Below are 23,900 nucleotides of genomic sequence, written 5' to 3'. Positions count from 1 at the left end.
ATCACAAGGTAACTTGTTACCCTTTGATCACGAAATTGAAAGGACTTTGACAAACAATAGAAGACTTGCTAGGAGAACTTTGAGAGGTATTGGTGAGGTTGTAGATATTCAACCAAACACTATTGAGTTCATCAACCCTTTTGAAAGAGAAGGTGAGGAGAACCCAACACAAAATCCAACACAAAATCAACCCACAATGCCTAAATTTTCATCACATTCCGTACCAACTAAGGAGAACCTACCCAATGGATCTCCCACACCACAACACTTAACCGGAAATTTCATTGCCAAATCTGCATTTATCCAATTAGTCGAAAGAAGCCAATTTGGGGGGATGCCTAGTGAAGACCCTTACTCTCACATGGAGACTTTTTGTGACTATTGTGATGCGATTTCTCAAACCGGTGTAACTCAAGACCAAATTCGATGGGTCTTATTTCCTTTATCTCTAATTGTCACTGCAAAACAATAGTTGAAAGGCCTTGATAAGGCTACTCTCGGAATTGACTCTTGGAAGAAATTGGCTCTAGCTTTCTACAAAAAGTTCTATCCACCGGAAAAGACTAACATGCTAAGAGCTCAAATTACGGGCTTTAAGCAAAGAGATGAAGAATCCTTGTATGAAGTTTGGGAGCGATTCAAAGGAATTTGTCGCTCATGTCCTCATCATGGACTTAGCGAGTAGTTCTTGGTACAACAATTTTGGAATGGTCTTTATGAAGACTCAAGAAACATTCTCAACATGGGATCAAATGGAATGTTCACCGAAGTTGACGACAATCAAACTTGGAACAAGATTGAGGAAATGGCGGTCCATAATTCACAATATAGTAGACTTCACAAGGCTACTAGAGGAGGAAAGCATGAAGTGGACTCTGTTACTCAATTGGGTGCTCAACTTAGCGCTCACATTGATACCATCAATTTGAAGTTCGAAAAAGCTATGGCTAGACTTGAAGAAGCCTCAAAATCACCAAAGCAACATGTTAATGCCATGACGGCCTTCATCAATCCCAAGTGAATGTAGGGGGACAAATGAACAAGTGAATGCTTTTCAAGCATACAAGAGTGGTACCCCTTATTCAAACTATTACAATGAAAACACCAAATTTCACCCAAATCTCTCATACAAAAGCCAAAATGTTCACCCAAATCTCTCATACAAAAGCCAAAATGTTCAAAACCCTCAACCAACATACACCCCACCTCCCATGAGAAACCAAAATCAAAGACCCTTTTACAACCAAAACCAAGGTTACCAAAATCAAACTCCATACAATCAACAAAATGACCAAGGTTTTGATGTTCAAAAAGCGGTCCTCCAAATGCAAAAGAATCAACAAGAGGTTTTCACTCAAATGCAAAAGGATAGTTAAGCAAAGAAAATCACCATCAACAACATCCTAGCCCACACCAAAATATTGGAAACCCAATTGGCTCAACTAGCATCTTCAAACTCACAAAGACAAAATGGGCAAATACCACCTCAAAGTAATCCCCCGAGACATGAAATGGTTAGTGCCATTCACTTGAGATGTGGTACAAGGTATGAAGCACCGAAGAAGCAAGTTGAGGATGAAGTTGTGGAAGCAAGTGACAAAGAAGAAGTTGTGCAAAACTCCAAGGATGGAGAACCATCAAAAGAAGAAGTTTCAAAGAAAAATGAAGACAAGGCCAAGGAGAAGGAACCCATTTTGATTAGACTTCCTTTTCCAAGTCGTCAAGCTAAGCCCAAATTTGATGACCAACTTGGAAAATTTATGGAGATTGTGAAGAATTTGGAAGTCTCGATTCCTTTCACGGAATTAATCAATCACGTGCCGGCCTATGCAAAATACATGAAAGACATCCTTATGAAAAAGAATTCGATCCGGAAGCTTGAGACTATCGCCTTCACTAAGGTGAGTAGTGCAATACTTCAAGGGCGTTCACCTCCAAAACTTAAATATCCGGGAAGCTTCTCAATACCGTGTACCATTGGGGACACCACGATCAACAAAGCCCTATGTGATCTAGGGGCTAGTGTGAGTGTTATGTCGTACTCGGTGAGTAAAAGGTTAGGGATGGGAGAGCTTAAATGCACCAATATCACACTCCAAATGGCCGATAGATCGACGAAGACACCATTAGGGATATGGGAAGATGTTCCCGTAAGAGTTGGGAAATTTTTCATCCCGGTGGACTTTGTCATTGTTGACATGGAAGAAGACTCCAATATTCCAATCATTCTAGGTAGACCTTTCTTGCACAACGCGGGTGCGGTGATAGATGTGAAGCATGGAGAGCTCACTCTAGAAGTGGGAGATGAATGCATAACTTTCAATCTTGACAAGACCATGAGAGCTCCCCGTTTGCATGAACCATGTTTTATGGTTGATCATTATAGCCGGAAGGATGATAGGAAGAAGTCGGAACTCCAATGGAAGAAGAAAGTCGATGATGCTCCATTCAAAGAGCAAGGAAATTGTAACAAAGAGAGCTTGAAAAGCTCACCAAAGTCAAGCAATGAAGAAGAGGGCCTCATTGGCCAAGACAAGAAAGTGGGAGAGTTGTCTCTATCAACTCAAGAGATCTTTAGTGACCAAGTAGATGAAGTTTGTGGTCTTTGGGACAATGAGTTTGAAGGGATTTTCAATCCCTACATTGGTAATGCTATCGATCAAGACAAACATGAAGGAGAACAAGTGCAAAGATCTATTGAGGATCTTTATCATGACAATGAACAAGCTTTTGACTACTTCTTCAAGGTGTTGAGCAACATCAACAACACCTTGGACATGCCCCCATGACATGTCTCTAAGGATAAGAGTTTGGTGGAGTCCTCTCCAAACCACCATTGTAAATATTTCTAACTCCCTAACTTGCATTTTAATTCATACATTGCATTTTTGGCATTTTTGGATTTTTATGGCTTGATCAAGATATTTATCATTTTTTAGAGAAGTGAGGGAGGGACTAATGATTTTATTGATGTGTAGTGTTTTAGCTTAGTGTGGGGATAACAATTGCCTAGGCTACTCATGCCTTTGTAGTGCCCCTACAATGAAGAACACGGGATTTGAAGAATGAAAATGACACGGGATATGCAAGTGCACGGATGGAACTGAATCCGGGTAGACCAGGTGGAATCCGAGCGTCCCTATGGGTAATTCGCTCATCTTATGGGAATCCGAGAGTCTATGGAAGAATCCGTCCATCCAAATGAGCTGCAAAATTGAAAATTTTGGTCTGTTAGAGAATCCGAGCGTCCCAGCTGAGAAGACGCTCGTCTGAAAGAATCCGCTCGTCTTTGCAATAAGACGCTCGTCTTTTTGCCAGTGCAGATCAAGAAAATTCGCTGTAACAGAATCCGCTCGTCTTTAAGGGAATTCGCTCGTCCTTAATTGCAGAAATCCGCTCGTCTTCACTGAAAGACGCTCGTCTTTAGGCGAGATTTCTTGAACCCAAATAGAGCAGAATCCGAGCGTCCCGACGGGAAACCGCTCATCTTCCCCCTGCAGTTTTGAAATTTTGGGTGTTTTAAATACCCCTTCCCACATTCATTCATTCATTCAAACATTCAAACACTACCCATAAACCCCAAAGCCCCAAAACCCTCATCCTCTCCATCACTAAAAACAAGATTTCCTCAACCAAATTCAACAAAATCAAATTCAAACTTCCTTACAACAACAATTAATCACTCCTTTTCCAACAATAATTAATCCAAGCAACAAAATATTCAACCTTTGAGTCGATTTTTGAAACACAAAGGCAAATCCTTTCATCTTAAAAATCGATTTGGGTATAATTGGAAATTGAAGATTTTCAATCTTTTCTTGGTATAATCATCAATGGCAAGAACAAAAGGAGCAACAAAGGCACTCAAGGCAAAGGCACTCTCAAAAAGGCAACAATACCTTCAAGCAAAGAAAGCTTCAATGGCTATGGTGGTTGCTAGTGCAAACATGGAAGTTCAACAACAACAAGATCCTCCCTTGGAAGCAACAACATCAACAACTCCGGTAATTGCTCAATTATCAAACTATCCGGAGGTAATTTTCATTTCTAACTCCCATAGGGATACATTTGCCAAGTATGCTAAGAAGGCCATTCTACCCACCAAATTCATATGTGAAGATGCCTTGAACAAATTGGGTGTCCTTGAACAAACAAAAACCTTCTTTGAAGCCATGGGGTTGGGAAAATTGTTTACTACAAGAGAATTGACATACCCCTCCCTTACCTTGGAATTCATAAGTTCATTGAAAGTGACTAAGGTAGAGACTAGAACATATATCGAGTTTCGCCTTGCCAATGTGAATAGGCGCACCACCTTTGATGTTTTGAGTAAAGCATTAGGTCTTAGTGATACACCATATTATCATAAGATGCCCGAAAATTATGACCCCGCTCCTCTTTGGGAGGTAATTTCCGGGAAGAAATTTGTGAGCTTTCATGCTTGTCGCGCTCTATTAGTCCACCATCCGGGCATTAGAGTGTGGCACAAGGTCATCGGGAATACTATAATTGCAAGAAAAGACACTAATCACTTTACAAAGCTCGATTGTGTTCTACTTGAGTCGGCCTTAAATGTTGGAAGGGAATTCACTATGCCTTAGAATGCTCTAAGGCTTTTGGTGGAAAGATGGGTCAATGTTGATTGTGGTAAGGAAGGCACCGCTTTTATCGTAAATGGAGGTCTAGTTACTCTCTTGGCCAAACACTTTGACGCAAATTTCAACAAGGATAACACCTATGTGGCGATCAAAGGGGGTCATCTCATTGACATGGATGCCATGATTAACAAGTACAAGTGGGTCAAGCATAACTCTCTTGACACCAACTATGGGTGGCTCACCAATGATGCTAGATCTTTCACTTTTCCTTCCAAGATATGCCGCTTGAGTGCTCATCGAACAAACTACCTACTTCCACTCTAAAAGGGCGCCGAGTACATCATCCGTCAATAAAGGGGCGTGATTGAAGATCCCTCCTCCTCCATTGTCACACCACCCTATCCATTCAAATATCAAGAGTTCAAAGCCAAAGATGTTGAAGTGGGCAATGACTACATGACTCTACTTATGCAAGAGATGCATAAACAAGCTTACAATGATCGCGTAGATGCATACTTGGCCCAATATCCACACCTCCTTCATTTAGCTAGTAAAGGACTACTTGATCCTTCATGTCCTTTGCCTAGTTGGGCGGATAGGGAAGTCTTCTTTCCAAGCATATCTAGGGGTGAAAGACCGGGTGAAGATGGGAATGTCGATGATGAGGTTGATGATGATGATGGTGTTGATGAAGAGGTAGATGATGAAGAAGAAGAGACTAATGAAGATGATGAAGGAAGTGAGCAAGGAAGTGAAGAGGGAAGTGGTGATGAGTCCACTTCTATGGAGGAAAATGATGACAATGATGATATGGTGGAGGACTAGCAAGCTTTGGAGGCTCCTACCCTCTTGAGGTTTGTCTACTTCTTTCTTTGTTTTATTTATTTTTATCTTGATCATAGTTGGAGAGTCCTAGCAACATGAGGGGGTCCACTCTTGACAAAAGAATTTAACGATTGAGGACAAAGGTACCCTAGCTTGACACAACTTGGAGGTGATTTATTGGTATCCTTCTAGGCTTAGTAGTTTGAAGAAATTGCATCTATGAAAGAATGTGTACCCTTGAATTGCTTCCCCTTTAGATAATTTCCGCCACTTAGATGAGGAAAGTGGCTATTCTTTTGTAGATGCATCCATTACTTGATTTTACGAGCTTTAATGTTTGGATGTGTCGCCATTTTGGCAAGACCCACCTTGCCTTGCAAGAAGGCATCCTACCTCATGGTTGTCTTGTTGTCAGTTGAAGGGGCGGAGTGAGACCCGCTAATTTTCTCATATCGGCCATGCAATTAGGTTAGTTTAAATAACGGTCCTAGTCTTTGTCACCTCTTTACTCGGGACGAGCAAAGGTTCGGTTTGGGGATATTTGATGTGACCATAATTTGAGCATATTTAGCCCCCGAATTAGCCTTGTTCCCATGCTTTTTAGTGATTATTTGGGTCATTTATTGTCTTTAGTCCTTTGTTTTGCATATTCTTTGAGGTTTTGATCCCTTGGTAGGAAAGGAGTGCAAACCTTGCATTTTCATGGCAAAATGGAGCTAAATTGATTGAATTCAATGACCAAGCATCAAAGAGAAGACAAGACTAGAAGGCCTTTGTACATACTATAATAGATGGGCAATGATGAGAAAAGATCCTTGCATCCCCGAGGAAATCCTCAAGGATTTTATGAAGAGAAAAGGAAGAAAAGAAGAAAGGAAGAAGCTGTAAGGGAATCCGAGCGGATTGCCCACAATCCGCCCGTCCAAGAGGAGCAATCCGAGCGTCCTCCTCAGCTGGACGCTCGTCCAGAACCACCACAATCCGCCCGTCCACCCCACGAATCCGCTCATCCAAAACACCCACAATCCGCCCGTCCCGTGCTCTTGACGCTCGGATTGTGTGACAGCTAAATCCGTCTTCTACTTGTTCAATGAAGGATGCGCATATTTTTCTAAGACCGGTGAAAAGGAGACCGGAGTCTCTCTTGAGACCGACGATTCCTCAAGGACTTAATCGTCATTAAAGCCCTTAGTAAACCCTAATTTATGTAGCTAATCCCCACTATAAATACCCCATTAGTCTAATTAGATTAAAATGTTCTTTTTAGGAATCTCTTGTGTAGTTTATATCAATCAAATCTCTCTTTAATCTTGTAATCAACTTTTAATCAAGTCTTAATACAAATCTCATTTCCTTAATCTCTCTTTTGTTCATCTTTCATTTTGGGAAATTGAAGATTATTTGGGTTATTATTGGGAGATTGACAACCTTCCAATCAATCATCAAGTACTTCTATTATTCTTTGCTTTATTATTGGAATCATTAGTAGGTATAATTCTCTTAATCCCTTTTTAATTATTGTTAATTATCTTCATTTATTCATTATGTTTTACTTTGTTGTTATGATTGACAACCTTGCTAGCATGTTCAACATGATAATGAGTGAGTAGTTTCCTTAGCTAGGGTTAATGGATAATTAAGGGAAACCAACATGGGGGATGATTCATGCTTAATTTAATATGTTTTCATAGTTTAGTTGCTTGCGTGTTGTGATCTCAACTTATGCACATGTTATGTTTGATGAAATGCGAGCCTATGAATCCTTGCATTTTTTACCCATCACCTATCTTTTCAATGAGACTTGTAAGACATAAACCAACTCGAGTCTCATTAGACCATGCATATAGTTGAGTAGGGAAGATTAAGTCGACTTGTAGGTGTTGTACAATCTAATCGATTCGGCTCCGGGACCCAAACTTTCCTAGGATTGTAAGATATAAACCTACTCGATCCATCACAACAATAATTGCTTGCTTATAATTTGAGAATATGTTTGTATGATCAATTCCCATGAATCTCCTATGACCCCATGACACCCTAGTGCCTTTTATCAATTGCTTACATCCCTTTTTAATCATCTTGCTTGTGTACTTTTATTGCTATTTAGTTTAGTGATCTTCTACTTCAAACCCCAAATTGTGACACCCCTAGACACCACTAGTTGCAATTGAAAATCTCATCTCAATTCCCGTTCCTTGGGATCCGACCCTTACTTGCCTCTTTACTAATTGTAGAGTTGTTTGTGGAGTTATAAATTGTGTTTTGGTCTAGGTGCTCCTAACGACAAGTACCGAAAACTAAACCTCCAAGTGAGTCCGACCAGTTGCTTTGTTTGTACCTGCAGGTTCGCTTTGAACAGGTTTGGTAGATGACGGTTTGCCCCGTCATGCTGCCGAAAGTTACATAGAAATCACATAGAATATGAATACTTACACATGGCCTAAATTAGCGCAAAACCATGATGTCAAAAAAAAAGAAAAATAGAAACATATAAGTGTGGAACGGGAGTGAAATGATTCCCCAAAAAGAAATGTATAAGTTTGAAAATGAATAAATTGGTGAAATGATTCACCAAAAGAAAATGTAAAAAAAGAAATGAATAAGCGTGCTAAGATGACGAAAATGTGGATATCGCCTCGAAATTCGTGCCCGTGAAATTAGGAAACACGAAATATGGCAACTTGACGTATTTACCAAAATAATAACCCATATGAATAGGAAATTATTCGTTTAGGAGTTTAGGAAAAATCCAGCGCGGAAAATCACAGAAAAAAGGCTGAGGAAGAGGCGCAGCACCTGCGCTGTTCCCAGTGCATCCATCCTGACGGATTTTAGGGAACAACTTTTAGTATAAATAGAGATGTCGAGGGAGGTTTTATTCACATAATTCTTCCGCCTCTCTTCGTCTTATTACATAAAGCTCCCAAAATAAGCATACATCATGAATACTCTCGAAATTCGTCTAAAAGAATGGACAAATGAGTTCTCTAATGTGGAGAAACACGACATGGGTGCTTATAATTTTGGATCGCTTTTGAGCTTGAAGCTGATCAAGGTAGTCAAACCATTTCTAGATGCTTGTCTTGATTATTGGGACCCGAATTATCAAGTATTTGCCTTCCCTGGAGGCAACATTTGCCCATTTCCCGAAGAAATTGCTGCGATTGGTGGTTGGGACCCGGAACACTCGCCTGTTATTCCCTCCACTTCTCAAGGGTATAAGAACAAGTTTAGAGACTTGCTTGGGTTGGCAAGAGCCGATGTGGACCGTCTTGTGACTTCTAAAGGAGTGCGAATGTTGGATTTCATCGATCGATTCATCAATAAGGCAGATCCGACTATCTCTTATGTTGTGAGGCGAAGGGCATTCGGGTTTTGCCTATTACATGTATATGTCCTTCAAGGGCATGTTGATGAGGATTTGAGAGGCGATCCTCGTTACTTGAGCGTGATTGAGCAAATGGAGCTACGCAGGAGTCCAGCTTGTTTGTGTTTAGGAGAGATCTTATTGGGTTTAGATAACAGGAAAGCCAATCGCGACCTTCCTTATTTGGGAAGCCCCATTATATTGCAGGTAAAAGAATTTTTTTGTTTTTGTTTCTTTTTTCATTTTTTTTGTTTTTTTGTTTTTTTGTTTTTCTTTCGTTTTTTTTTTTGTTTTTTTTTTTCTATTTTTCTTCGTTTTTTTCTAATTCCTACTTCTGGTAGGTCTGGCTTATGGAGCGTCTTCGATTGATCGAGCCCCCAGTTAATGTTCCTGCTTATCATGCTCGCTCAATTGCAATGAGGACCAGGCTTTACATGGTGGACTTCACTCGAGTTTGCAATTACTGGGAAAACAAATTGAAGAGTGAAGATGGCCCTTTAATTAAATGGATCGTACCGTGGTGGCATCTCAAATCTGTCACTTGAGTATCTTCTTTGGATCCAACCCGATCTGTTCGCATTCCCGGCTTGGAGTTTATGATATGCATCTTCACGGAGAGATTGATGAGGGAGGTCGGATTGAAGTGTTGGGAAATGTGTCCTCGACAATAGTGCGATCACATGATTTAATATCATAATTAAATCTCATACTAAGAATACGTGAGGGATAATTCTTTATATAGTCGACTGGCCGTCATTAATCGGTAATGATTGGCTAACTAGAGTTTGACATTACTGTCGTGTGACAGTGGTGGTCAGTTTATCCCTTTAGGTCACACCTATAGGATGAGGCCCAAATAGATATTTAATTAATAGTCGACTGACTGTCATTAATCGGTAATTAATTCCTTAATTATGGGAGTGCAATTTTACGTCTTATTGTAATGTGATTAAATAAGACTAAATTTAGTAATTAAGTGTTAAATTACTAAATTAGTTGAGGTATTACATAAGTTTTGAGGTAGAGGTAATTAGTTATTTAAAGTTACAAGAAGTTGTAATTTTAACCAACTAGTAATTATGGGACCCATTATATGTTGATATAATGGTAGTATACTACTCAAAAAGTGGAGTGTATATTATATTATTAATTGTAATATTTAAGTGTTAAATGATTACATTAATAATTAATTATGTAAGATAGTTAAACATATGACTTATAAGTATTTGTGGGAAAAATGACAAAAGGCAAAAATGGACCAAAATGGTTCCATTTTTCGGCCATATGAGAGAGCACAAGATGCTCTTTTGTCTTTGTTGGTTTTTGATTAAAGCATGATAGTGACACTACATAGAAGCTTTAATCATGCCTATATCTTACACTATTCTACCTACACTTTACAAGGGAGTAAAAAACAAAAGCAAAAGATTCCTACCTTGGTATATGTCCACCGGTTTTGGCTCATAAAATGAGCAATTTTTGTTGCTCAATTTTTCTAGTGTGCTTTTGCTTATGCTTCTCTCTATATTTTCACTCACATGCAATTGCTATAATCTCTCACAAATACTAATACATTAAATCTATTACTAGAAGTAGTAATAATAGAAATATTAGTATTATTAAGGGAACATTTCTACTACATATCTAGTTAATATTAGTAGGGATTTTTGGGATTAATCTTGGGTGCAACTTATTGAAGTGTCTTCTATACTTGGAGTCTTAGGAGGATCATCCATCACATTAAGCTCAAGAACAAGTGAAGGAAGGTGACCTTACTTGTGCCCAATATATCGAACCAATCATCAATGTAAGGGACATTGTTTTTCTTATAAATCATTCATATTGTTATGCATGCACTAGATCTAAAGAACAAATAATTAACAAGTTAATTAGTTCACTATTAGAGGAGTCTAATAATAGGTATATAAACCTAACAAGTGGTATCAGAGCATAAGGATGTTGCATGCATAATCGGTTATTGTTTTTCCGAGTTAAAAGGTTAACATATAAAACTAAAAATTTGTGATTTATAAGTATAAGCCACGAAATCACCATGCATGTTATATATTGTGGTCCTAAAATTTTTTTAGGTCATTTTTATGATTTATGGAAATTTATTGCTCATTTTAATGATTTTTAGTGATTTTATTACATTTTTATGACTAAAATGGGAATTAAAATGCTAAAAATAGTTAAACTAAGTTTATAACCTTGGAAATTTTATATGACCTCATATGAATATTTTACAAGTTGTGTGTAAAAAGTCGAGTTAATTTGATTAATATTGCATAATTTATGATTTTTACGAGATAAAAATGGATTAAAAGATGTAAAATGGTTAAAAATAGTTAAATCTCGAATTAAGCCATGATCTTTTAATATGATGTCACATGCAAAATTTACAGAGAGTATGTAAATTTCTAGATTAAAAGATCTCTTGTATCATGATTTATGGATTTTTAGATTAAAAATGGCATAAATAGTGACTATTTTAGCAAAATTAGCAAAAACGTATTGCATGGCTTGAGAAAATTATTTTAAGTTGAATTAATATCCCACTAATCAGATATAAGGTTGTAAAAATTATTGAATTAAGTTTCCGATACTTTAAGTATTTTATGAGATAAAACCGATAAAATGCAACTATATTTTCTCAAAATTAATTCTAAAATTTTAACCATGATTTTTGAGATTATGAGTGTCATGGATTAATTCCAAAATGTTCAAAAATTTAAAATTCAAATTTTAAAATTTTTATAATTTAATTTGGATTTATTTCATTAATATTATGATTTTAAGGTAAAAAATGAGCATAAAATTAAATCAAGTTGAATTATTGTCAAAAATTGAGTGATGACTAATTTTTGAGTCCTAAGAAGTGTTAGGATAATTAACTTGAGCTTAGATGTGATTTAAGTGTTAATTAGTGATTTTAAAAGGTTATTATCACTCATTTCCATAAAACCGGGTTATATGTACGACATAAGTTAAATAGGGCGATTTGTGATCGAGGCCATTTCGTGTTCACAATTGAGTATATGTGGTCGTTGGTCAATGGTCGATACAAAACACAATTTATACTTCACAAACAACTCTACAATTAGTAAAGAGGCAAGTAAAGGTCGGATCCCAAGGGACGGGTATTGAAATGAGAATTCTATTGTAACTAGTAGTGTCTAGGGGGTGTCACAAATTGGGTTGATGTAGAAAGTCACTAAACTAAAATAGCAATGAAAATAAACAAGCAAGATGAATAAAAAGGGGTGTAAACAATTGATTAAAAGCACTAGGGTGTCATGGGTTCATAGGGAAATCATGGGATATGATAATACAAACATGTTCTCAAATTATAAGCAAGCAATTATTGTTGTGATGGATTGAGTTGGGTTATATCTTACAATCCTAAGAAAGTTTGGGTCCCGGAGCCGAATCGATTAGATTGTACAACACCTACAAGTCGACTTAATCTTTCCTACTCAACACATGCATGGTCTAACAAGACTCGAGTTGGGTTATGTCTTACAAGTCTCATTGAAAAGATAGAAGATGATAGTAAATGCAAGGATTCATAGGCTTAGCATTTCATCAAATATAACATGTGCATGTATTAAGATCAAAACAAGCAAGCAAATAAGATATGAAAGCATATTGATTTAAGCATGAATCATTCCCCATGTTGGTTTCCCCTAATCACCCATTAAACCCTAGCTAAGAGACTACTAACTCATTATCATGTTGATCATGCTAGAAAGGTTGTCAATCATACTAACATAATGAAACATGATGAATAAATGAAAGTAATTAACAATAATTAAAAAGGGATTAAGAGATTATACCTACTAATGATTCCAATAATAAAGCAAGAATAATAGAAGTACTTGAATCCTAGATTGAGAGGTTGTCAATCTCCCAATAATAACCCAAATAATCTTCAATTACCCAAAATAAAGGAAGAACAAGAGAGAGATTAAAGAACTAAAACTTGGATTAAAACTTGATTAATACTTGATTACAATATTGAAGAGAGATTTGATTGATATTAACTACACTAATTATTGATAAGAAGAACATGCTCCTCTAATTAGCCTAATGGGGTATTTATAGTGAAAATTAGGGAGGATGCATTAGGGTTAACTAAGGGCTAAACTAGTAATTACACTTTTTAAGTTGAGCAAGGAGGACCCGGTATTTTCTGAGAAAAGGGCTTCTCTTTTCGTAGCTTGAAGAATGAAATCCGTGCTGTACTGAAATCCGTGCGGATTAGAGTCGGGACGGCCGGATTTGGGCTGGGCAATCCGAGCGGATTCAGGAGAGGGACGCTCGGATTGTGCTGGGGGAATCCGAGCGGATTCCAAGGAGGGACGCTCGGATTGTTGAGGCTGGACGGACGGATTGTCTGCAATCCGTTCGGATTGTTGGTCAGCGTCAATTCTTCTTTTTTTCTTCCCTTTTCTTCATAAATTGCTTGGGGATTTCCTTGGAGACGCAAGGATCCTTTCTCAACGTTGTTCTTCTACTATGATATGTACAAAGGCCTTCTAGTCTTGTCTCTTCTTGATGCTTGGTCATTGAATACAATCAATTTAGCCTTGTTTTGCCATGAAAATGCAAGATTCTTACTCCTTTCCTACCAAGGGATCAAAATCTCAAAGAATATGCAAAACAAAGAACTAAAGATAAGAAATGACCCAAATAGGCACTAAAAAGCATGGAAACAATGGTAATTCGGGGGATAAATATGCGCCAATTATGGTCACATCAAATATCCCCAAACCGAACCTTTGCTCGTCCCGAGTAAAGAGGTGACAAAGAGTAGGACCAAAACTAACTTATCCTAATAATAATAGCCGATATGAGACAATTAGCGGGTCTCACTCCGCCCCTTCAACTCACAACAAGACAACCATGAGGTAGGATGCCTTCTTGCAAGGCAAGGTGGGTCTTGCCAAAATGGCGACACATCCAAACATTAAAGCACATAAAATCACATAATGGATGCATCTACAAAAAGAATAGCCACTTTCCTCATCTAAGTGGCGGAAATTATCTACAAGGGAAGCAATTCAAGGGTACACAATCCTTCATAGATGCAATTTGTTCAAACTACTAAGCCTAGAAGGATACCAATAAATCACCTCCAAGTTGTGTCAAGCTAGGGTACCTTTGTCCTCAATCGTTAAATGCTTTTGTCAAGAGTAGACTCCCTATGGTGTTAGAAACACTGGAGGATCGCGGAATTCCCCCTCTTGCCTAGACAAGAAGAAGGGTCGTCCCCTCTCTACCATGCACAAAAATGGATACGATGGATAAAGGGATCAATAGATATTTGAGTTTCACTTTGGGAGTTTGCTTTTGTTTTTGTTTTTTCCCCCCCAATTTCTTGTGGCATATAACATTTGAGAACACTTTCTTTGCCATTTCTTTTGATTTTTGGCTTTTCAACACTTGACAATTTTTCAACTTTTTGCATTTTCTTTTGAACATTTTCAAAGTCACCCCAATTAGTAACGAGGGTGCCTTGTATTTGAAGCTTAGGAGTTCTATTTTTGCTCCTTTTTTCATTTGATGCATTTTTGCAAACTTTCTTTCACTTTTTATTTCTTTGAACTCAAATCAATTTTATTTTTGTGCCCATTCCCTTTGATGACAAAAATGTGGTAGAACATGGATGATGGATGCATGCATGGTTTCAAGGGTCACCTTGGAATAAACGGTAGCCAAGGAGTTATCACACCACAAGGTACTCTTGACTAGGCCTTAAACCATGGGTCAAAGGATACTAGCATGACCCATCCTAGGGTGTTTTATAAGTATTCTAACAAGCAAAGTCTTAAGAATAAAAAGCATCTACTAGGGCCTATATACACTTGTCAAGCTTCCCAAGTAGACGGTTTCGCAAAATTTTTCTAACCATGCAAACTACATGCCATGATGCAACTAACATATACACATCCTAATGCAAATGATTCTACCAACTAATATGGCATATAAACTAAATGCAATCCTAAGTTCACATTGTTGTACCGCATCAATCAAAATAAAGCCACATAGTCATTAACATAAAGAGGAAAAAGGAGATTGGAAAGATCATACCATGCGGTCTTCAATATCCTCATGTCTCGGATGTGGCGTAGTCAATCAAAGTGAACAAGGATAAACAAACACAATATATACAAGACAATATATACAAAGGAAATGAACTTGTTTTTGGTTTTTCAATTTTTTCAATTTTTATGATTTTTGAAATTTTTCAATTTTTATGGGTTTTTTGAATAAAAGTTAAGTGTTAGAATTCCCATCCCCACACTAATATGGGCATTGTCCTCAATGGCCAAAATGATGGAAATTATGCAAAGATGATGCATGATTTCTATACTAAATGCAATTCTACACTAAGCTATACTACATGATGCATGGTTTTTGTTATGACGGAGAGGATAATTTAGATTACCTCCCGTTGTGTATGCATTAACTTCCCCAAACCAAATAAGACACTATTGCTAATGTCAAGGATGGGTATAGTTCATGCACACACTATGCTATGCATGAAACTAGATTGTCATTTTGGATTTTACAAATGGGAACAATAAAGAACACCTCAATGGTACCGAGGTGTGAGTCTTTTGATGTTGCTAGGACTAAACCAACAATGATCAAAATGAAATAAAATACAAAGAGATATAGACAAACCATGGGAGTGTAGGAGTCTCCAAGGCTAGTGTTCCATCATGCTATCATCATCATCACTTCCCTCATGAGAAGTGGTCACATTGCCACTTTCCTTGGCACTTTCTTCTTCACTTTCTCCATCATCTTGTTCATCATCATCTTCACCATCTCTTTCTCCATATCCACTTGCTTCTTCCTCAATATTATCATCAATTTCTTCACCATTTCCAACAACCTCATTGTCTTCCACCACGTCCCTAGATGCACCCGGAAACAAGGCTTCTTTATCCGCCCAACTAGGCAAAGGACAAGATGGATCAAGGAGTCCTTGCCTAGCTAAATGTAAGAGGGGAGGATATTGAGCCAAATATGCATTCTTCCGATCTTCATAAGCTTGCTTGTGCATGGCTTGCATAAGAAGAGTGACATAGTCTTTCCCAATTTCAACTCCTTGCGGTTTGAACTCTTCATACACAAAGGGGTAAGGCGGTATAACAATGGAAGAGGAGGGGGTTTCATGATCACCCTTTTGTTGTTGAATGATGTACTCGGCTTCTTCGGATAGGGGAAGTAGATAGTTTGTCCGGTGGACACTTAGACGACAAATCTTTGCGGGTAAAGTGAATGATCGAGCCTCACTAGTAAGCCATCCACACTTGGTGTCAAGGGGGTTTTGAGCAACCCACTTGAACTTGTTAATCATGATAGGCATATCAATAAGATGGCCACCTTCCTTTGCCTTGTACTTGCTATCCTTATTGAAATTAGGATCAAAGTGCTTGGCTAGGACCGTGACTAGGCCGCCATTAACAATAACGGTTGTACCCTTCTTCCCACTATCAACATGGAGCCATCTATCAACCAATAGCCTCAAAGAATTGAAGGCTTGGTATGGATTCTTCCGATATTCAAAGCCGATTCAAGGAGAATAAAATCAAGTCTTGTGAAATGATTGGTGTCTTTCCTAGCAATTATGGTATTTCCCACAACTTTGTGCCATACTCTTATGCCCGGATGATGGACCAAAAGAGCACGACAAGCATGAAAATCATCAAATTTCTTCCCGGAGATTGCCTCCCAAAGAGGCTCGGGTCATACTTTCCATAATGCTTAAAGTATCTCGATTCATCGCTAAGACCCAAAATTTCACCCAATTCCTTAAAGGTAATGCGTCTACTAATGTTAGCTAGACGAAACTCAAGATTTTCCCTATTCTCAACTTTGGTGACTTTTAAAGAACTTAAGAATTCCAAGACAAGGGAAGGGTATGTCAATTCCTTTGTTTCAAACAATTTCTTCAAACCCATGGCATTGAAAAAGGCTTTTGTTTGTTCAAGAACACCCAATTTCTCCAAAGCATCTTTACATATGAATTTGGTGGGTTGAATTGATTTCATAGCAAACTTGGCAAATGTTTTTCTATGGGTATCGGAAATAAAAGTTACCTCCGGATAATGCAAGAGTTGATCGATTACCGGAGTAGAAGGTGATGCTCCCATAGAAGTTTGTTGTTGTTGTTGTTGCACTTCCAAGTTTGGTGTTGCTACCACCATTGCCAAAGCTTTCTTTGTTTGGAGAGATTTTTGCCTTTGGGAGAGAGCCTTTGCCTTTGGTGCCTTTGTTGCCTTTGTTGCACCCTTTGTTCTTGCCATTTGATGAACTAACCAAGAAAAGAATCAAAAAATCTTCAATTTGTAGAATGCCCAAATCGATTTGAAGGCGAAAGGCTTTGCCTTTATGAAATCAAAAATCGACTCAAAGGTTGAAGATTTTGTTCTTGGTTTTGATTTTTGTTGAAGATGGAGTGATTGATTTTTTGTTTGAAGGATGGTTTGATTTGATTTTGGTGGATTTTGTTGAGGGTTTTTGTTTTTGTGATGGAGAGGATGAGGGTTTTGATGTTTAGGGTAGTGTTTATGAATGAATGAATGAAGGTGGGGGGGTATTTGAAGAAGTCGAAATTTTCGAAAACGCAGGGGCAATCCGTGCGGATTAGGCACAATCCGTGCGGATTCTGCAGCTTCAAAATTTTCAGAAGCTCGCCTAAAGACGGGCGGATTCTGGGGAATCCGCTCGGATTCTTCTGTGTAGGGACGGGCGGATTTGCTGCAGGACGGACGGATTTCAGTCCAGAGAAATTTCTTTGTTTTCTTCAGCTGCAAAGACGGGCGTCTTGTTCACAAGACGGGCGGATTCTATGAGACGGGCGTCTTTCCAGAAATATGCTCGGATTCTTCAACAGTCAAGAAATTTTCAATTTCAGCTCAGCTCAGGACGGGCGTCTTCTCAGCAGGACGCTCGGATTCTTGAAGACGGGCGGATTCTCAGGAATCCGCTCGGATTCTGGTCCTTTGTACCCGGATTCACTTCATTCGTGCACAATGCATTTCCCTTTACCATTCTTCCATTCTTCTTCATTTCTTGTGTTCTTCATTGTGGGGGCACTACTAAGGCATGAATAGCCTAGGCAATTGCCATCCCCACACTAAGGTAAAGCACTACACATCAATTGAAATTGTTAGTCCCTCCCTCACTTCTCTCTTACATGACAATTATTTTGATCAAAGTAAATAAAAATCCAAAAATGACAAAAATGCAATACAAGAATTGAAATGTAAGTTAGGGAGTTAGAAATATTTACAAGTGGTGGTTTAGGGAGGACTCCACCAAACTCTCATTCTTGATGAGATGTCAAGGGGGCATGTTCAAGGTGTTGTTGATGTTGCTCAACACCTTGAAGAAGTAATCAAAAGCTTGTTCATTGTTATGGTAGAGGTCCTCAATAGACCGTGCCCCTTGTTGTTGATCATGATCGATGGCATGCCCAATGTAGGGATTAAAGATCCCTTCAAATTCGTCGTCCCAAAGACCACAAACTTCATTGAGTTGATCATTGAAAATCTCATGCTTAGATGGAGAGAACTCTCCCAATTTCTTCTCTTGGCCAATGAGGCCATCCTCTTCTTCCTTGGTTGATTTTGATGAGCTTTGCAAGCTCTCCTTGTCACAATTCACTTGCTCTTTGAATGGAGCATCTTCAACTTTCTTCCTCCATTGGAGTTCCGATTTCTTCCTTTCATCTTTTCGGCTATAATGATCAATCATGAAACATGGCTCATGCAAACGAGGAGCTCTCATGGTCTTGTCAAGATTAAAAGTTATGCTTTCATCTCCCACTTCTAGAGTGAGCTCTCCATGTTTCACATCAATCACCGCACCCGCGGTGTGTAGGAAAGGTCTTCCTAAGATGATTGGAATGTTGGAATCTTCCTCCATATCAACAATGACAAAGTCCACCGGAATGAAAAACTTCCCAATTCGCACAGGGACGTCTTCCCATATCCCTAATGGTGTCGTCGTCGATCTATCGGCCATTTGGAGTGTGATATTGGTGCATTTAAGCTCTCCCATTCCCAACCTTTTACTCACCGAGTACGGCATGACACTCACACTAGCCCCTAGATCACATAAGCCTTTGTTGATCGTCGTGTCGCCAATGGTACACGGTATTGAGAAGCTTCCCGGATCCTTTAACTTTGGAGGTGAACTCCCTTGAAGTATTGCACTACTCACCTTAGTGAAGGCGATAGTCTCAAGTTTCCGGATCGACTTCTTCTTTGTGAGGATATCTTTCATGTACTTTGCATAGGCCGGTACGTGATTGATTAATTCCGTGAAAGGAATTGAGACTTCTAAGTTCTTCACAATCTCCATGAACTTTCCAAGTTGATCATCAAATTTGGGCTTGGCTTAACGATTTGGAAAAGGAAGTCTAATGACAATGGGCTCCTTTTCTTTGGCTTTGTCTTCATTTTTCTTTGAACTTTCTTCTTTTGATGATTCCCCTTCTTTGGGGCTTTGCACAATTTCTTCCTTTTCACTAGCTTTCACAACTTCATCCTCAACTTGCTCCTTCGGTGCTTCATATCTTGTACCACTTCTCAAGTGAATGGCACTAACCGTTTCATGTCTAGGGGGATTACTTTGAGGTGGTAATTGCCCCTTTTGTCTTTGTGAGCTTGAAGATACTAGTTGAGTCAATTGTGTTTCCAACATTTTGGTGTGAGCTAGAATGTTGTTGATGGTGGTGTCTTTTGCTTGGCTATCTTTTTGCATTTGAGTGAAAAATTCTTGTTGATTCTTTTGCATTTGGAGGACCGCTTTTTGGACATCAAAACCTTGGTCATTTTGGTGATTGTATGGATTTTGATTTTGGTAACCTTGGTTTTGATTGTAAAAGGGTCTTTGATTTTGGTTCCTCATGGGTGGTGGAGTGTATGTTGTTTGAGGGTTTTGAACATTTTGGCTTTTGTATGAGAGATTTGGATGGAACTTGGTGTTTTCATTGTAAAAATTTGAATAAGGGGTACCACTTTTGTAAGCTTGGAAAGCATTAACTTGTTCGGTTGTTCCCCTACACTCACTTGGGTCATGACCCAAAGTTCCACAATTCTCACATATCCCACTTGGGATTGATGAGGATGCCGTCATGGCATTGACATGATGCTTTGATGTTTTTGAGTTTTCCTCAAGTCTAGCCATAGCTTGTTCAAACTTCAAGTTGATTGTGTCAATGTGAGCACTAAGTTGAGCACCCAATTGAGTAACGGAGTCCACTTCATGCTTTCCTCCTCTAGTAGCCTTGCGAGGTCTACTATATTGTGAATTATGGACCGCCATTTCCTCAATCTTGTTCCATGTTTGATTGTCATCAACTTCGGTGAACATTCCATTTGATCCCATATTGAGAATGTTCCTTGAATCTTCATATAAACCATTCCAAAATTGTTGCACTAAAAACCATTCGCTAAGTCCATGGTGAGGACATGAGCGACAAATACCTTTGAACCGCTCCCAAGCTTCATACAAAGATTCTTCATCCCTTTGCTTAAAACCCGTAATTTGAGCTCTTAGCATGTTAGTCTTTTCCGGTGGGTAGAATTTTTTGTAGAAAGCTAGAGCTAACTTCTTCCAAGAATCTATTCCAAGGGTGGCCTTATCAAGGCCCTTCAACCATTGCTTTGCGGTGCCGATTAACGAAAAAGGAAATAAGAACCATCTTATTTGGTCTTGAGTCACGCCCGTTTGAGAGATAGCATCACAATAATCGCAATTCCATATGAGAATGAGGGTCCTCACTAGGCATTCCCCCGAATTGGCTCCTCTCAACTAGTTGGATGAAGGCGGACTTGGCAATAAAATTACCGGTGAGATGTTGCGGTGTAGGAGTACCATTTGGTAGATTCTCCTCGGTGGGTATAGAGTGTGACGAGAATTTAGGCATTGTAGGTGGATTTTGTGGGATATTGTGTAATGGGTTTTCTTCTCCTTCTATTGCGAAAGGATTGACAAACTCACTAGTGGGTTGAACAACTTCACCAACACCTCTCAAATTCCTCCTAACAAGTCTCCTATTATTCGTCAAGGTTCTTTCGATTTCACGGTCAAAAGGTAACAAATCACCTTGTGACCTTCTAGACATGCAAAATATCAAACAACTCGAAAACAATTAGAACAAGCCTTGAGGAGTTTTACTTCCCCAAGGTGAAAAAGACACAACTAATAACAATAAAAGAAATCTTGAATCAATTAAACACCGTCCCCGGCAACGGCGCCATTTTTTATCGAGGCCATTTCGTGTTCACAATTGAGTATATGTGGTCGTTGGTCAATGGTCGATACAAAACACAATTTATACTTCACAAACAACTCTACAATTAGTAAAGAGGCAAGTAAAGGTCGGATCCCAAGGGACGGGTATTGAAATGAGAATTCTATTATAACTAGTAGTGTCTAGGGGGTGTCACAAATTGGGTTGATGTAGAAAGTCACTAAACTAAAATAGCAATGAAAATAAACAAGCAAGATGAATAAAAAGGGGTGTAAACAATTGATTAAAAGCACTAGGGTGTCATGGGTTCATAGGGAAATCATGGGATATGATCATACAAACATGTTCTCAAACTATAAGCAAGCAATTATTGTTGTGATGGATTGAGTTGGGTTATATCTTACAATCCTAGGAAAGTTTGGGTCCCGGAGCCGAATCGATTAGATTGTACAACACCTACAAGTCGACTTAATCTTTCCTACTCAACACATGCATGGTCTAACAAGACTCGAGTTGGGTTATGTCTTACAAGTCTCATTGAAAAGATAGAAGATGATAGTAAATGCAAGGATTCATAGGCTTAGCATTTCATCAAATATAACATGTGCATGTATTAAGATCAAAACAAGCAAGCAAATAAGATATGAAAGCATATTGATTTAAGCATGAATCATTCCCCATGTTGGTTTCCCCTAATCACCCATTAAACCCTAGCTAAGAGACTACTCACTCATTATCATGTTGATCATGCTAGAAAGGTTGTCAATCATACTAACATAATGAAACATGATGAATAAATGAAAGTAATTAACAATAATTAAAAAGGGATTAAGAGATTATACCTACTAATGATTCCAATAATAAAGCAAGAATAATAGAAGTACTTGAATCCTAGATTGAGAGGTTGTCAATCTCCCAATAATAACCCAAATAATCTTCAATTACCCAAAATAAAGGAAGAACAAGAGAGAGATTAAAGAACTAAAACTTGGATTAAAACTTGATTAATACTTGATTACAATATTGAAGAGAGATTTGATTGATATTAACTACACTAATTATTGATAAGAAGAACATGCTCCTCTAATTAGCCTAATGGGGTATTTATAGTGAAAATTAGGGAGGATGCATTAGGGTTAACTAAGGGCTAAACTAGTAATTACACTTTTTAAGTTGAGCAAGGAGGACCCGGTATTTTCTGAGAGAAGGGCTTCTCTTTTCGTAGCTTGAAGAATGAAATCCGTGCTGTACTGAAATCCGTGCGGATTAGAGTCGGGAGGGCCGGATTTGGGCTGGGCAATCCGAGCAGATTCAGGAGAGGGACGCTCGGATTGTGCTGGGGGAATCCGAGCGGATTCCAAGGAGGGACGCTCGGATTGTTGAGGCTGGACGGACGGATTGTCTGCAATCCGTTCGGATTGTTGGTCAGCGTCAATTCTTCTTTTTTTTCTTCCCTTTTCTTCATAAATTCCTTGGGGATTTCCTTGGAGACGCAAGGATCCTTTCTCAACGTTGTTCTTCTACTATGATATGTACAAAGGCCTTCTAGTCTTGTCTCTTCTTGATGCTTGGTCATTGAATACAATCAATTTAGCCTTGTTTTGCCATGAAAATGCAAGATTGTTACTCCTTTCCTACCAAGGGATCAAAATCTCAAAGAATATGCAAAACAAAGAACTAAAGATAAGAAATGACCCAAATAGGCACTAAAAAGCATGGAAACAATGGTAATTCGGGGGCTAAATATGCGCCAATTATGGTCACATCAATTTGGCACATCATTTGGCATAATAGGTACATATTATAATGCTGCATATTTCAATTGTTGAATGTCTTTTATTTATATAATTTTGAATTATGTAATTTTATCTTAGTATGGCCTTAGTTTAATCGATATTACCCGTAATGAAACGGAATATTGATTCGGTTGTAATTAAATGTGATCTCGTATCACTTTTATTTTTATTTTATTAGTTTCTCCATTTGACAAATGTATAATAGGAATAGCTTTGAATTTTTATTATTATTTGTAATTATGGAGCATCTTCAAAGACGGTGCCATTCGGAAAGGTGATCCGATGAAGACGGTGTCTTAAGAGGCGTGCCATTTGAAGATTCAAGGGACCAAAGGAGTTGGTTTCCGAATATGTAATACATTATTTGATTTTATATTTTAGGAAGGCCATACTAGGAATTTTATTTATTGCTTTGCATTTCTTTTAATATGTTGCATGCAATGTCAAATCGCCATAACAACGCATGCATATCATATCGAGTCATCGACTGTGTCAATTATAATTATCGTAGCTCACCGCTTTAGTTCACTTAAAACGTGATAGATAATAAATTGACAACACCTCTCACATATAATAATTGAGATAAAGCCTTACCAAATAGTAGAAACCCATGAAGTACCAATTTCATATGGAAGTTAATCCGGCTTCACCGTAATACAAACCTTGTTACGTTGGCGAAGTGGGGTAGTAAAATGTTATTACATCGAAATTTGGATTGAGCTCAACGGAAGTACTGTTGACCGTAGTCGCATGTGTTCTGGGCTAAAGATGAAAATTAGATTAATTTTTATCGACCGAGAGTTCTAAAAGTAGTATCGATTAAAGAGTTAATCCACCGAGTTATATTAATAAGGGATGAATCGGCTCAGCGTGCCCGAGTTGATATGAATTTGGATCTCGGAATCATTTATGTAGTTGGGTGGAGGTCACTATATAAATGCAATGCTTGTAGTTAAATTTACGAGTATTATTAAAATGATAGATGATAATTAATTCCTTCATTTCCTATTTTGTAGTCAAATTTGTTTTATCAA

General features: G+C 38.3%; 2 non-coding genes across 2 annotated transcripts; one reads left to right on the top strand and one right to left on the bottom strand.

Moving 5' to 3' along the window:
- Nucleotides 1-568: 568 nt before the first annotated feature.
- LOC141626091 (small nucleolar RNA R71) lies at nt 569-675 on the bottom strand. Its single transcript, XR_012535817.1, has one exon. It is a non-coding gene; the product is annotated as a small nucleolar RNA R71 (small nucleolar RNA).
- Nucleotides 676-20,269: 19,594 nt separating this feature from the next.
- Nucleotides 20,270-20,376, top strand: LOC141625960 (small nucleolar RNA R71). The gene has a single exon (XR_012535699.1). It is a non-coding gene; the product is annotated as a small nucleolar RNA R71 (small nucleolar RNA).
- The last annotated feature ends 3,524 nt before the right edge of the window (nt 20,377-23,900 follow it).

This window comes from Silene latifolia, chromosome X (genome assembly GCF_048544455.1).
Source record: "Silene latifolia isolate original U9 population chromosome X, ASM4854445v1, whole genome shotgun sequence".
NCBI lineage: Eukaryota > Viridiplantae > Streptophyta > Magnoliopsida > Caryophyllales > Caryophyllaceae > Silene > Silene latifolia.
The sequence above is the reverse complement of the archived record's forward strand: the minus strand, read 5'-3'. Positions and strand labels throughout refer to the sequence as shown.